The following is an 11,095-nucleotide window of genomic DNA, read 5'->3' as shown; positions in this document are numbered from 1 at the left end:
AGTCCGTTTAAACCCAGCCTTATGAAATTATATAATGTTTAGTTTAGTATTAAAACTTATGCCCTATGACTGTAGATCCAGGTTTCTTTTCCTTCTGTACCATCCTATGTCTCTAGGACTTAGATCTGGGAGGGATCTTGGAGATCACTTAATTCTTATTTTACAGAGAAGACTAATGCCCAGTGTCAATTAGCTAGATGTGCTGTTATTATTGACTGAGCTCCAAGACCTTCTAGAAGAAGAGCTTATTAATAAGTAGGGTGGCCCTATCTGGTTAAAGGATGGTTGTTCCTTTAAATATGTCTGATCCTATGGAAGAAAAAGCTTGATTTCTTACAGGGTGCTTGTGAAATATACTACATAAGATTATCTTCGTACTAGAACCTTGATAGGATTAACTCCCTGAAGACTGGAGGATCAAGGACAATGAATACTGGGGCCCTAATCTTGGCCTACCTTCTTTAGCTGGGCGTTTACACATGGAGTAGTTTTAAGGACACATATGAGTTATTTTCTAACTTGTACTATAATTGTTTAGTATCTCATCTAGACTTGTAAGTTCTTTGACATTGTAAATTGTCGTTTATTTTTAATTTTATATCTTCTGGGCTTAGTACCTTCCAAATAGGCACTTAATTTTGCTCAAGTGAATTAATTGGGGTACAAACAAATTAAGCAACTAATTTGTCTTCAATTAGAACAAAAAAATGAGAAAAAATTGTTTTAGGCAAGAGAAGATAAAAATTTTTTTTCTTACTTGATATCATCTCCCTCCCTTTGTTCAAGGTTGCTCTTGTTCAGAATGTGTTCTATCTGTTCTTTAAGGTTCAGCTCAAGTCACATCTGTTCCATGATGCGTTTGCAGACTTTTTGGGGCCCTGATGCTCTCACCATTTTATAAACTGCTATAATATTACATTTCTATAGTGCTTTAGGATTCCTTTTTCACATGTTCTCCTTTGATTCTCACTATATCCCTCTGAAGTAGGCAGGGCAGATGAAATTCCCATTTTGTAATCTCATCAATATGGAGCTAAGACTAGAACTCAGGTCTTCCAAAAGATGCACTTTCTACTACACTATAGCTGCCTCTCTTATAGCATCATTTGGCCCTTAAACTCTTTCACATTATGTATGTATAGGGCTAAAGCTATACTCTAATGTCTTACTGTGGTATGGAGGTGATTCTTAGTTCTCCAAGGCCTTGCCAATGGCAAGCCAGCTCTTACTAAGCTGAAAAGGCTTTATGAGCCTTTTTTTGTTTTTGTTTTTGGACAAAGTAAGCCCTTTGACAGACTGTATGGCTCTTGTCTGAGACCAGCCTAAATTAGGAGTGATGGTGGAAAGAATGATGGAATTTTTTGACCATAGCATCCCTGGAAAACTATCTATTAACAAAGTACCCACAAAGAAGAAATCCTAGAAGTACTTATAAGTTCCTAGTAGGTCTCATCTCTCCATTGAGACCAAGTACTTCAGAACAGGTAACCTCCCTTAGACTTTTGGATCTCCTTAAGTGGCTTGAACCTATGATACAGGCACTTTAAAATTTATTAGACTGAAAAGAATTCTGATAGAGGGACACAAGCAAATGACTGGGAAAGAAAAGAACTTTCTATTGTGTCTTCTACCTCTGCGCTTAATTTTAGAATTCAAGCTTTGTATTTTTGTAAGCTCTTTTACTAGGGATTTTTAATGCTTTATGTCTATAATACCTCTTAATTCTGCTGACAGGTAATAGCCATTTTGCATGCAAGTGCTATGCTGTCTTTCAGTTAGGGTATTTGGGTCCAGAGTGGAACTTGCACAAGAGCCCACTAAAAAGTGGGTGTTTGTAGGCTGTGCCTCAGTAAGGAACTGTAAACAAAAGTCAGCTTTTATTGCTAAGGAGCCAACATCAGTGCAAGCAGACCTCTAACTCTAGCTCCCCTAGTCTTCATTTATTTCGATCCCTTTATGGCCAATGGAGAAGGCACAAGGAGGGTGCAGATAAATGGAAGGGAGACCTACATATTCTTGGAAAGACAAAGAAATTGGCATAATTGGTCTGTTGTGCACCCAAAGGTAACAAAAAGTAATTTTTGGGATACTTGGTCAGTTTATTTTGTAGTACTCGTGATTTGCAGAAGAAAAAGGACAGTTATGAGATGATTGAGTTTTATGGACCAAAATCTACCGGAGAGAATGAAGAGGCAGAGAAATTCTGTTTTATAACTTGACAAGATCCTTCAAATTAAGTCAGCATATACTTTGATACTTAATGCCTTCAGTGCAACCACAGGCATAGGGAAGAATGATGAAAAGCATTTTGGAAGATAACTCAGTTTTAAGAAATGAAAGAAGACAAAGACTTGAAGACTTTTCAGAAGCCTCAGACCTATGTATGTCATGAATACTTTCTTCCAGAAGAAAGTTAGGAGGCTCTGGGCATGGAAAGGTCTGAAAAAACAAAGTTGTTATCTATTATGGGAAACTGGTTATTGATGAGAGTCCTATCAGATTCAATTCAGTGTTCAATCAGACCACTGACTAGTTGAAGCAAAGGTCAAGTTCATCATCAAATAAGAAGCTTCAACCAAACTTATTCAAATAAACAACTATTCCCAAAAAAGACAAAATAGAAAAAAGGCAAAGCCAATGATTTTAAATATCACTATTTCCTGAAAAATCTTAACCAATGTAAGAAAAACCTAGATAAAGGCCTCCAGCAAGTTAGGTAAATCCTCTGGAAGAGGACAATATAGATAAGAATGGCACAAGATAACAGGGCATGAATGGGTTGCTATCTGTACCACTGGAGGAATTGATAAAAGCACAAATTCATTGAAATATTGAATCTTCTTCAGTATTGAAGGAAAGAGTTCCTTTAGGGGAAATAAGCCATCTAAACTGAAAAACTGGAATCTGAGAAATTAGGAAAATATTTTAGTGTGTATAGGGAGAAGATGAAGACTAAGTTTGTGCCTTTACTCAGTATTTTAAATTGAACTTGGTTGAAAGGCTTTATTTTTGTTTGTTTGTTTGTTTGTTTTTTGTGGGGAGGCAATTCGGGTTAAGTGAATTGCCCAGGGCCACTCAGCTAATAAGTGTCTGAGGTCAGATTTGAACTCAGGTCCTCCTAATTCCACAGTTGGTGCTATATGTATCCACTGCACCACCTAGCTGTCCCTGGTTTTTTTTTTTAAATAAACATTTCACATTTATAATTAAAACAGTTAAAAATTTGAATGTGGTTTTGCTAAAATTATTTTTGAAGAATATATATAATATTTAAGCTTACTGTGTACAAAAACAAGTTATATATCTGTTCTTGGTAATAGTTGCTAATCTAATACAGTATTGTAAATTCCTGAGTGCTCTCCCTTTCCTTGCTATAATTAACTTTTTAAATTAGAGGTTTATCTTCCAGTTAGAAGTATCTGATTCAATTCATGGCCTCAATCTATGTTTCCACTTCCTTTCACTCTTAATTCTCTGCAGTTTGGCTTCCATCCTCACCATTTAATTGAAATTGCTCTCTCCAAAATGACCTAAGATTTCTTAATTGAAATGGCTGGGTCTTAATCTTAATCCTTCTTGACCTCTCTGTAGTCTCTGGTACTGCCATTCAGCCTCTTCTTGATATTTGGCTCTAGGTTTTTCTGCACACTGATTCTTTTGGTTCTTGTCTACCCACTATCCAGTCTCCTTTGCTGGATCTTCATCCAGGCCCCACCTGCCTGTATCTCCCAAGGATCTGTCTTGGGCCCTCTTCTTTCTATATGCCATTCTGATTGATGACCTCCCCATTTCCCACTTGCTTTTGGATTTCTTTGAACTTCTTCATCACGCCTTCCTTCCCCAGGAAACACTATCATTGGGAAATCTCATTTTCCTGCAAGGTTGAATCTGCCTGGTATTCAGACCTTATCAGTTCCCTCTGCACCTCAGATTAGGTACTGCCCAGAGGGCAGAAAGGAGCTACACACTCTTCTTCCTGTATCCTATGAACCACAGTTTGGGGACTTCTCCATCTTGCCCTTGCACTGGGTAACCCCACCTCAAGCTTCCTTTTGTGTGTTGTGTTTCTACATTAGAGTACAAGCTCCCTGAGGACAGGGACTCTTATTTTTAACATGTGTTTGTATCCCTTGCATTTAGCACAGTGCCTTGCTTATAGTAGACCTTAATAAATGTTTATTGACAGATCTCATCAGCTCCCATGGATTCAGTAATCATCTCTAAGCAGATTATTCTCAGATCTCCAGTCTATCCATAATCCCTCTCTTGACCTGTACAACAATGTATTGTACTTCTTGAATCGTGGACGTCTTACACTCAGTATGTCCAAAACTGAACTCTTATCTTTTCCCTTAAGCCCTTCCCTTCTTCCTGATTTCCCTTTTACTATCAAGGGCACCACCATTTACAGTCTTTCAGGCTTAGAACATAGGTGACATCCTGTACTCTTCACTTTAACTCCCCTAACCAATCTGTTGCCAAAACCTTTAGTTTTGGGGGGCAGAGCCAAGATGGTGGCTGGAAAGCAGGGACTAGCCTAAAGCTGTCCTCCAGGACCCTCCAAACACCTATAAAAAATGGCTCTGAACAAATTCTAGAACTGCAGAATGCACAAAATAGCAGAGGGAAGCAGGGCTCCAGCCCGGGACAGTCTGGATGGTCGCTGGGTAAGGTCTATTGCATGGAGTTGGGAGCAGAGCAGAGCCCAGCATGGGCCGCGCTGGGACCAACCAGACAGGGAGCCAGGTGGAACAGGCCCTAGCACTCTGAATCAGTGAGCTGTGGCAGTTACCAGACTTCTCAACCCACAAATACCAAAGACAACAGAGAAGGTTAGTGGGAAAACTGCGGGAACAGAGTGAAAGGAGTTCAAGGTTTGGCCACTGCCCGGGGTTGGCGGAGGTGGTGCAGCTCAGAGGCTGCTTCCAGAACTACAGCTGCAGTTGCTTCCGGCCTCAGGCCCACCTGGTGGGAGGAATTAAGTGGCGGATCAGAGCAGGAGTGCAGAGCCTGCTTAGATCTGAGTTGTGGTCCAGGTTGGCGGTTCTTGGGGGAGGAGGAGTGCTGCTGTGGCAGAGCTTGCAGTGACAATGGAGTAGAAGTAGCTCTGAAAACAGCCATGCTTGGATGCTTAAGATTGGGACAAAGCACTCTCTACAAGCAGTCATACCCCGACAAAAAACTCAAGGGTCAAGTAGTTGGCTGGGAACATGGCCAGGCAGCGAAAACAGACTCAGATTCAGACTCAGACTTTGGATTCTTTCTTTGATGACAAAGAAGACCAAAACATACAGCCACAAGAAGTCAACAAAGTCAAAGAGCCTACATCAAAAGCCTCCAAGAAAAATATGAATTGGTCTCAGGCCATGGAAGAGCTCAAAAAGGATTTGGAAAAGCAAGTTAGAGAAGTAGAGGAAAAATTAGGAGAAGAAATGAGAGTGATGCGAGAAAACTATGAAAAACAAATCAATGACTTGATAAAGGAGACCCAAAAAAAATACTGAAAAAAATACTGAAGAAAATAACACCTTAAAAAACAGACTAACTCAAAAGGCAAAAGAACTCCAAAATGCCAATGAGGAGAAGAATACATTAAAAGGCAGAATTAGCCAAATGGAAAAGGAGGTCCAAAAGACCACTGAAGAAAATACTACCTTAAAAATTAGATTGGAGCAAGTGGAAGCTAGTGACTTTATGAGAAATCAAGGTATTATAAAACAGAACCAAAGGAATGAAAAAATGGAAGACGATGTGAAATATCTCATTGGAAAAACCACTGACCTGGAAAATAGACCCAGGAGAGATAATTTAAAAATCATTGGACTACCTGAAATCCATGATCAAAAAAATAGCCTAGACATCATCTTTCAAGAAATTATCAAGGAAAAGTGCCCTGATATTCTAGAGCCAGAGGGTAAAATAGAAATTGGAAAAATCCACTGATCACCTGAAAAAGATCCCAAAAAGAAAACTCCTAGGAATATTGATGCCAAATTCCAGAGCTCCCAGATCAAGGAGGAATACTGCAAGCAGCCAGAAAGAAACAATTTGAGTATTGTGGAAACACAATCAGAATAACCCAAGATCTTGCAGCTTCTACATTAAGGGATCGAAGGGCTTGGAATATGATATTCCAGAGGTCAGTGGAGCTAGGATTAAAACCAAGAACCCAGCAAAACTGAGTATCATGCTCCAAGGCAAAATATGGATTTTCAGTAAAATAGAGGACTTTCAAGCTTTCTCAGTGAAAAGACCAGAGCTAAATAGAAAATTTGACTTTCAAACACAAGAATCAAGAGAAGCATGAAAAGGCAATCAAAGAGAAATCATAAGGGACTTACTAAAGTTGAACTGTTTTGTTTACATTCCTACATGGAAAGATGATGTGTATGAATCATGAGACCTCAGTATTAGGGTAGCTGAAGGGAATACACACACACACACACACACACACACACACACACACACACGTACACATATAGACAGAGGGCATAGGGTGAGTTGAATATGAAGGGATGATATGTAAAAAAAATAAAATCAAATTAAGGGATGAGAGGAATATACTGAGAGAGGGAGAAAGGGAGAGATAGAATGGGGTAAATTGTCTTGCATAAAAGTGCCAAGAAAAAGTTCTGTTGGGAGGGAAGAGCGGGCAGGTGAGGGGGAGTGAGTTAATCTTGCTCTCATCAGATTTGACCTGAGGAGAGAATAACATACACACTCAATTGGGTATCTTACCCCACAAGAAAGAAGGAGGAAGGAGATAAAAAAGGGGGGGGAACGATAGAAGGGAGGGCAGATAGGAGGAGGAGGTAATCAAAAGTGAACACTTTTGAAAAGGGACAGGGTGAAGGGAGAAAATTGAATAAAGGGGGACTGGATAGGAGGGAGCAAAATATAGTTAGTCTTTCATAACATGAGTATTGTGGAAGGGTTTTACATAATGATACATGTGTGGCCTATGTTGAATTGCTTGCCTTCTTAGGGAGGGTTTGCGGGGAGGGAAGAGGGGAGAGAATTTTGAACTCAAAGTTTTAAAAGCAGATGTTCAAAAAAAAGTTTTTGCATATAGTTAGGAAATAAGATATACAGGCAATGGGGCATAGAAATCTCTCTTGCCCTACAAGAAAGTAAGGGAAAAGGGGATGGGGGGGGGAGTGGGGTGACGGAAGGGAAGGCTAACTGGGGAATGGGGCAATCAGAATATATGCCATCTTGGAGTCGGGGGGGTAGAAATGGGGGGAAAATTTGTAATTCAAACTTTTGTGAAAATCAATGCTAAAAACTAAAAATATTAAATAAATAAATAATATTAAAAAAACACCGAAAAACCTTTCGATTCTACCTTTGTAACATCTTTTGTATAGGTCTCTTTTTTCCCTCTGATACTGCCACCACTCTGGTCCAAGTCCTTATCACTTGACACCTGGACTATTGCACTGGCCTTCTGGCTGGACTGACTGTCTCAAGTTCCTCCTTACTCCACTATCAAAGTGATTGTCCTAAACACTGGTCCTGACCATGTCAGCCCCACCCCACCCCCTATCAAGGAACTCTAGTGGCTAGATATAACATCCTCTCTTTGGTTCCATAACCTCCTCCCTTCTATCTTCCTACCTTTCCAGTCTTCTTACACCTCACTTCCCTCCATACTCTGAGATCTAGTGACACTGGCCTCCTTGCTGTTCCTCACAGAAGACAATCCGCCTCTGGACTCTAGGCCTTTTCACTGACCGTCGCTTGTTTTGGAACATTCTCCCTCACCGTCTTTGTCTCCTGGTTTCCTTCAAGTCTCAGCTAAAATCCCACCTTCTGCAAAAAAGCCTTTCCTGATCCCCCTTAATGCTAGTGCCTTTTCTCTGATATTATCTCCAATTTATTCTGTGTATAGTCAATCCTCAACTTTTAGAAGTGTTAATGTTCCTAGAAGATGGCATGAAAGTAAACAAAATGTGAATGTTGATACATTGAACCTATGGGAAATAGGCAGTTTCCCCTTGATCACCAAAAACTGTCCTCTTTCAATAGAGATTGCTGAAAATATACTTTTCTGCATACAATTCTTTATAACAGAACATTAATTCTGATAATATATACTTTTCCTAATATGTTAACTATGAAATAACCCACATAAGATGCAGTACACAAAATAAATTGGTAATATGAAAACATTTTTTCTCTCTAGTAATTCCCTAGAATTGTGACCTTTTGTCTCAATTTAAAAAAACAAACTGATTTCAGACAATATTCACTCTGAATTCATAACACATGAAATCTATAGTATCATACTGTACAGCAAAAAACTAAAACATTTTTTTAACCCAAATCATACCTTCTACTGTACCAGGTGGTATGAGGCCATTGTATTACATAATGCAACATTGATTTGTTAACACCAAACTTGCAGCTGACAACAGCTGCAGATATTCCATCATGAAGTTTATCCAAGTTTATTTTCGCACTAAGCTGCATCACTGACTTTGCATGCTTGGGCTTAGAGCCCAGAGGACTTGCCCTATGATTTGGGGGCATAATTACAACACAGAACTTGAGTGTTAAACATAAACAATGAAAATACGCACCGAATTTACAGTGTTTCTTTACAACAGTAGGGTGAGCAAGACCAGTGAAGTGCCTACTAGGGTACAAGCTGCCCCGTAAACTTATGTGCATTGGGCCTAATTTTTTCTTTACTGCACATGGCTGTGAATGTACACAGTTGCCAGTGTGAAAATGAAAATGAGGTTACCAATTAAGTCACACAAATGCTTAAAAAATGCACAGATGTTGAGGATTGACTATCTCTTCTTCGTATGTTGATTCCCTCATTAAGATTGTGAACTCCTTAAAGTGAGGCACAATATTTGCCATTCTTAGTGGATAGGGAGCTGGACCTGGAGTCAGGAAGCCCTGATTTCAAATCCCACCTCAGACACTTACTAGTTGTGTGACTGCAAGTCATTTAACCCCTGCTTCAGTTTCGTCATCTATCATGGGGTTAATGGTGTAACCTATCTCCATTGTGTGGATTATTTGTAAAACCCTTTGTAAACCTTAAAGTGCTATAGAAGTGGTATGATTTGTATCCCCAGTACTTAGCACAGTGGCTGATACATAGAAGCTCAATAAATGCTTATTGATTTGACTTTGGTAAATTATAAAGTCTTCCCCTTCAAGAGTCAGCTTAAATCAACCTGCAAGAAGCCTTTCCAGGTCCTCGAATTTTCACTGGCATCCTTCATACCTGGAACTGTCTTACTGCTCATCTCCACCTCCTGGTTCCTCTGGCTTCCTTGAAGTCTCAGCTAAGGTCCCACCTTCTGCAATAAGCTCCTAGTGCTCCTCAATCTTAGTGCCTTCTGTCTGTTGGTTATCTCCAGTTTATCCTGTATATGTCTTGTTTATACATAGTTGTTTTCCTCTTGTCTCTCCCACTTAAGACAGTGATCTCCTTGAGAGTAGGGCCTGTTTTTTGCCTTTCTTTGTTTTCTCAGTAATTACAGTACCCAGCACATAGTAAGTGCTTGTTGATTGACTGGCAAACCCTCCATATATTACTTATCTTTAAAAAATGAAGCTCAGGTCTAGTTAAAAGTTATGGAAATTAATGTATATCTTTGTGACTACTGATTTAAAATGTAGTCTTTAGGAGGAATATAGAAAAAAAATCCATATGTAAGTAAAGCCATACTTTGTGTACCTGTTAGGTTCTAGAGTCAGCAAAGAAGGTGAAATTGTGTATAGGCAAAATGACTTTCTAAAGAACTTAATGGTACCCAGAATTTACCTCAAGATCTCATTATTCATAGGAGACAATGTATTTTTCTTCATTGAATAAACATGAAGTAAAAAACGGGGAGACAATGTATTTTTCTTCATTCAGTAAACATGACGTAAGAAATGGGGGAGACAATGCATTTTTCTTCATTGAATAAACATGAAATAAGAAAGGGGGGGGTGGAGATTCTGGAAGGGAGAGGAAAATGTAAACAGAAGGTCCGCTTAATGTTGCTGGATGGTTTTGTGTATACAGCCCTGTACAGTAAATATGCACAGGTGCTAAACTAGAATGTTAAATGGACATATGATTTGACTGTATTGTAAAACCTTAAATTGGCCTTTTATGCTTGGAATTTCTTGGACCCTGGTCAAAAGAATTTCATTGTTGTTAAAGGGCAAGAAGAGAGACATCAAAAGGATCTTACTCAATCTGCTCAATTAGCAAATATTCATTAAATGACTGCTGTATGCAATGCAAATGAAAATAGTCCCCCCCTTAATGAGTTTAAGTTAGTGGTTCATGTATGTTTGGGGAGGGAGAGACACAGGCTATTTGGAAGGGGTTTTAGGGAAGTTAGGGAGGTAAGAGGTGACACCTAAGTTGTGGGAATGTAGGAGTAGGAGTTGATGTTCAGTTGTGTCTAACTCTTTGTGACCCCACTTAGGGTTTTCTTGGCAAAGATACTGGAGTGGTTTGCCATTGCCTGCTCCAGCTGATGAGGAAGCAAGGAAGAGGGGTAGGAGAGATGGAGTATTAATTGGGGGATGGGCTAGTAGAGTTGGGCAGGGTCATACAGCCAGGATGTTAGTTAAGACTTAAAGCCAGCGGTCTGTGTACTGGGCCAAGCTGCATCTCTGTTGGATCCTGTGGGGGGATTTGAGGGAATACATGGGTAAGAACTGCTTAGAATGAAAAGGTCTGGAGGGTTTATGAGCCACATATATGAGTGACCTTATGGATTCATCGAAGTACAATGCATAGGCATGTGTAAACAAGACAGTGTAGAAAAGCACTTGGAGGTATAGGCTCTGCGTTAAATTACCTGCTCTGTTACTTAACTGAATACATGACCTCAGGCAAGTCACTTAACCTCTAACCCCAGTTTGCTCATCTATAAAGTGAGGTAGTTGGACTAGGTGATGCTCTCTGAGGTCTCTTCTACTTCTAAAGTTGAGAAGATCCCCAGGTGATGCTTATGCTACGATCTTTAAACCTGAAGACATTCCTACTGCATAAATAATTCATTACTTATTTCCTTAAGTTTGTGAAAAGGACTATTTTAGTCAGGGAAGTATATCATAGTAGTGTGTAAAG

This window comes from Trichosurus vulpecula, chromosome 4 (assembly GCF_011100635.1).
Source record: "Trichosurus vulpecula isolate mTriVul1 chromosome 4, mTriVul1.pri, whole genome shotgun sequence".
Lineage (NCBI taxonomy): Eukaryota > Metazoa > Chordata > Mammalia > Diprotodontia > Phalangeridae > Trichosurus > Trichosurus vulpecula.
Note: the sequence above shows the minus strand (reverse complement) of the source record.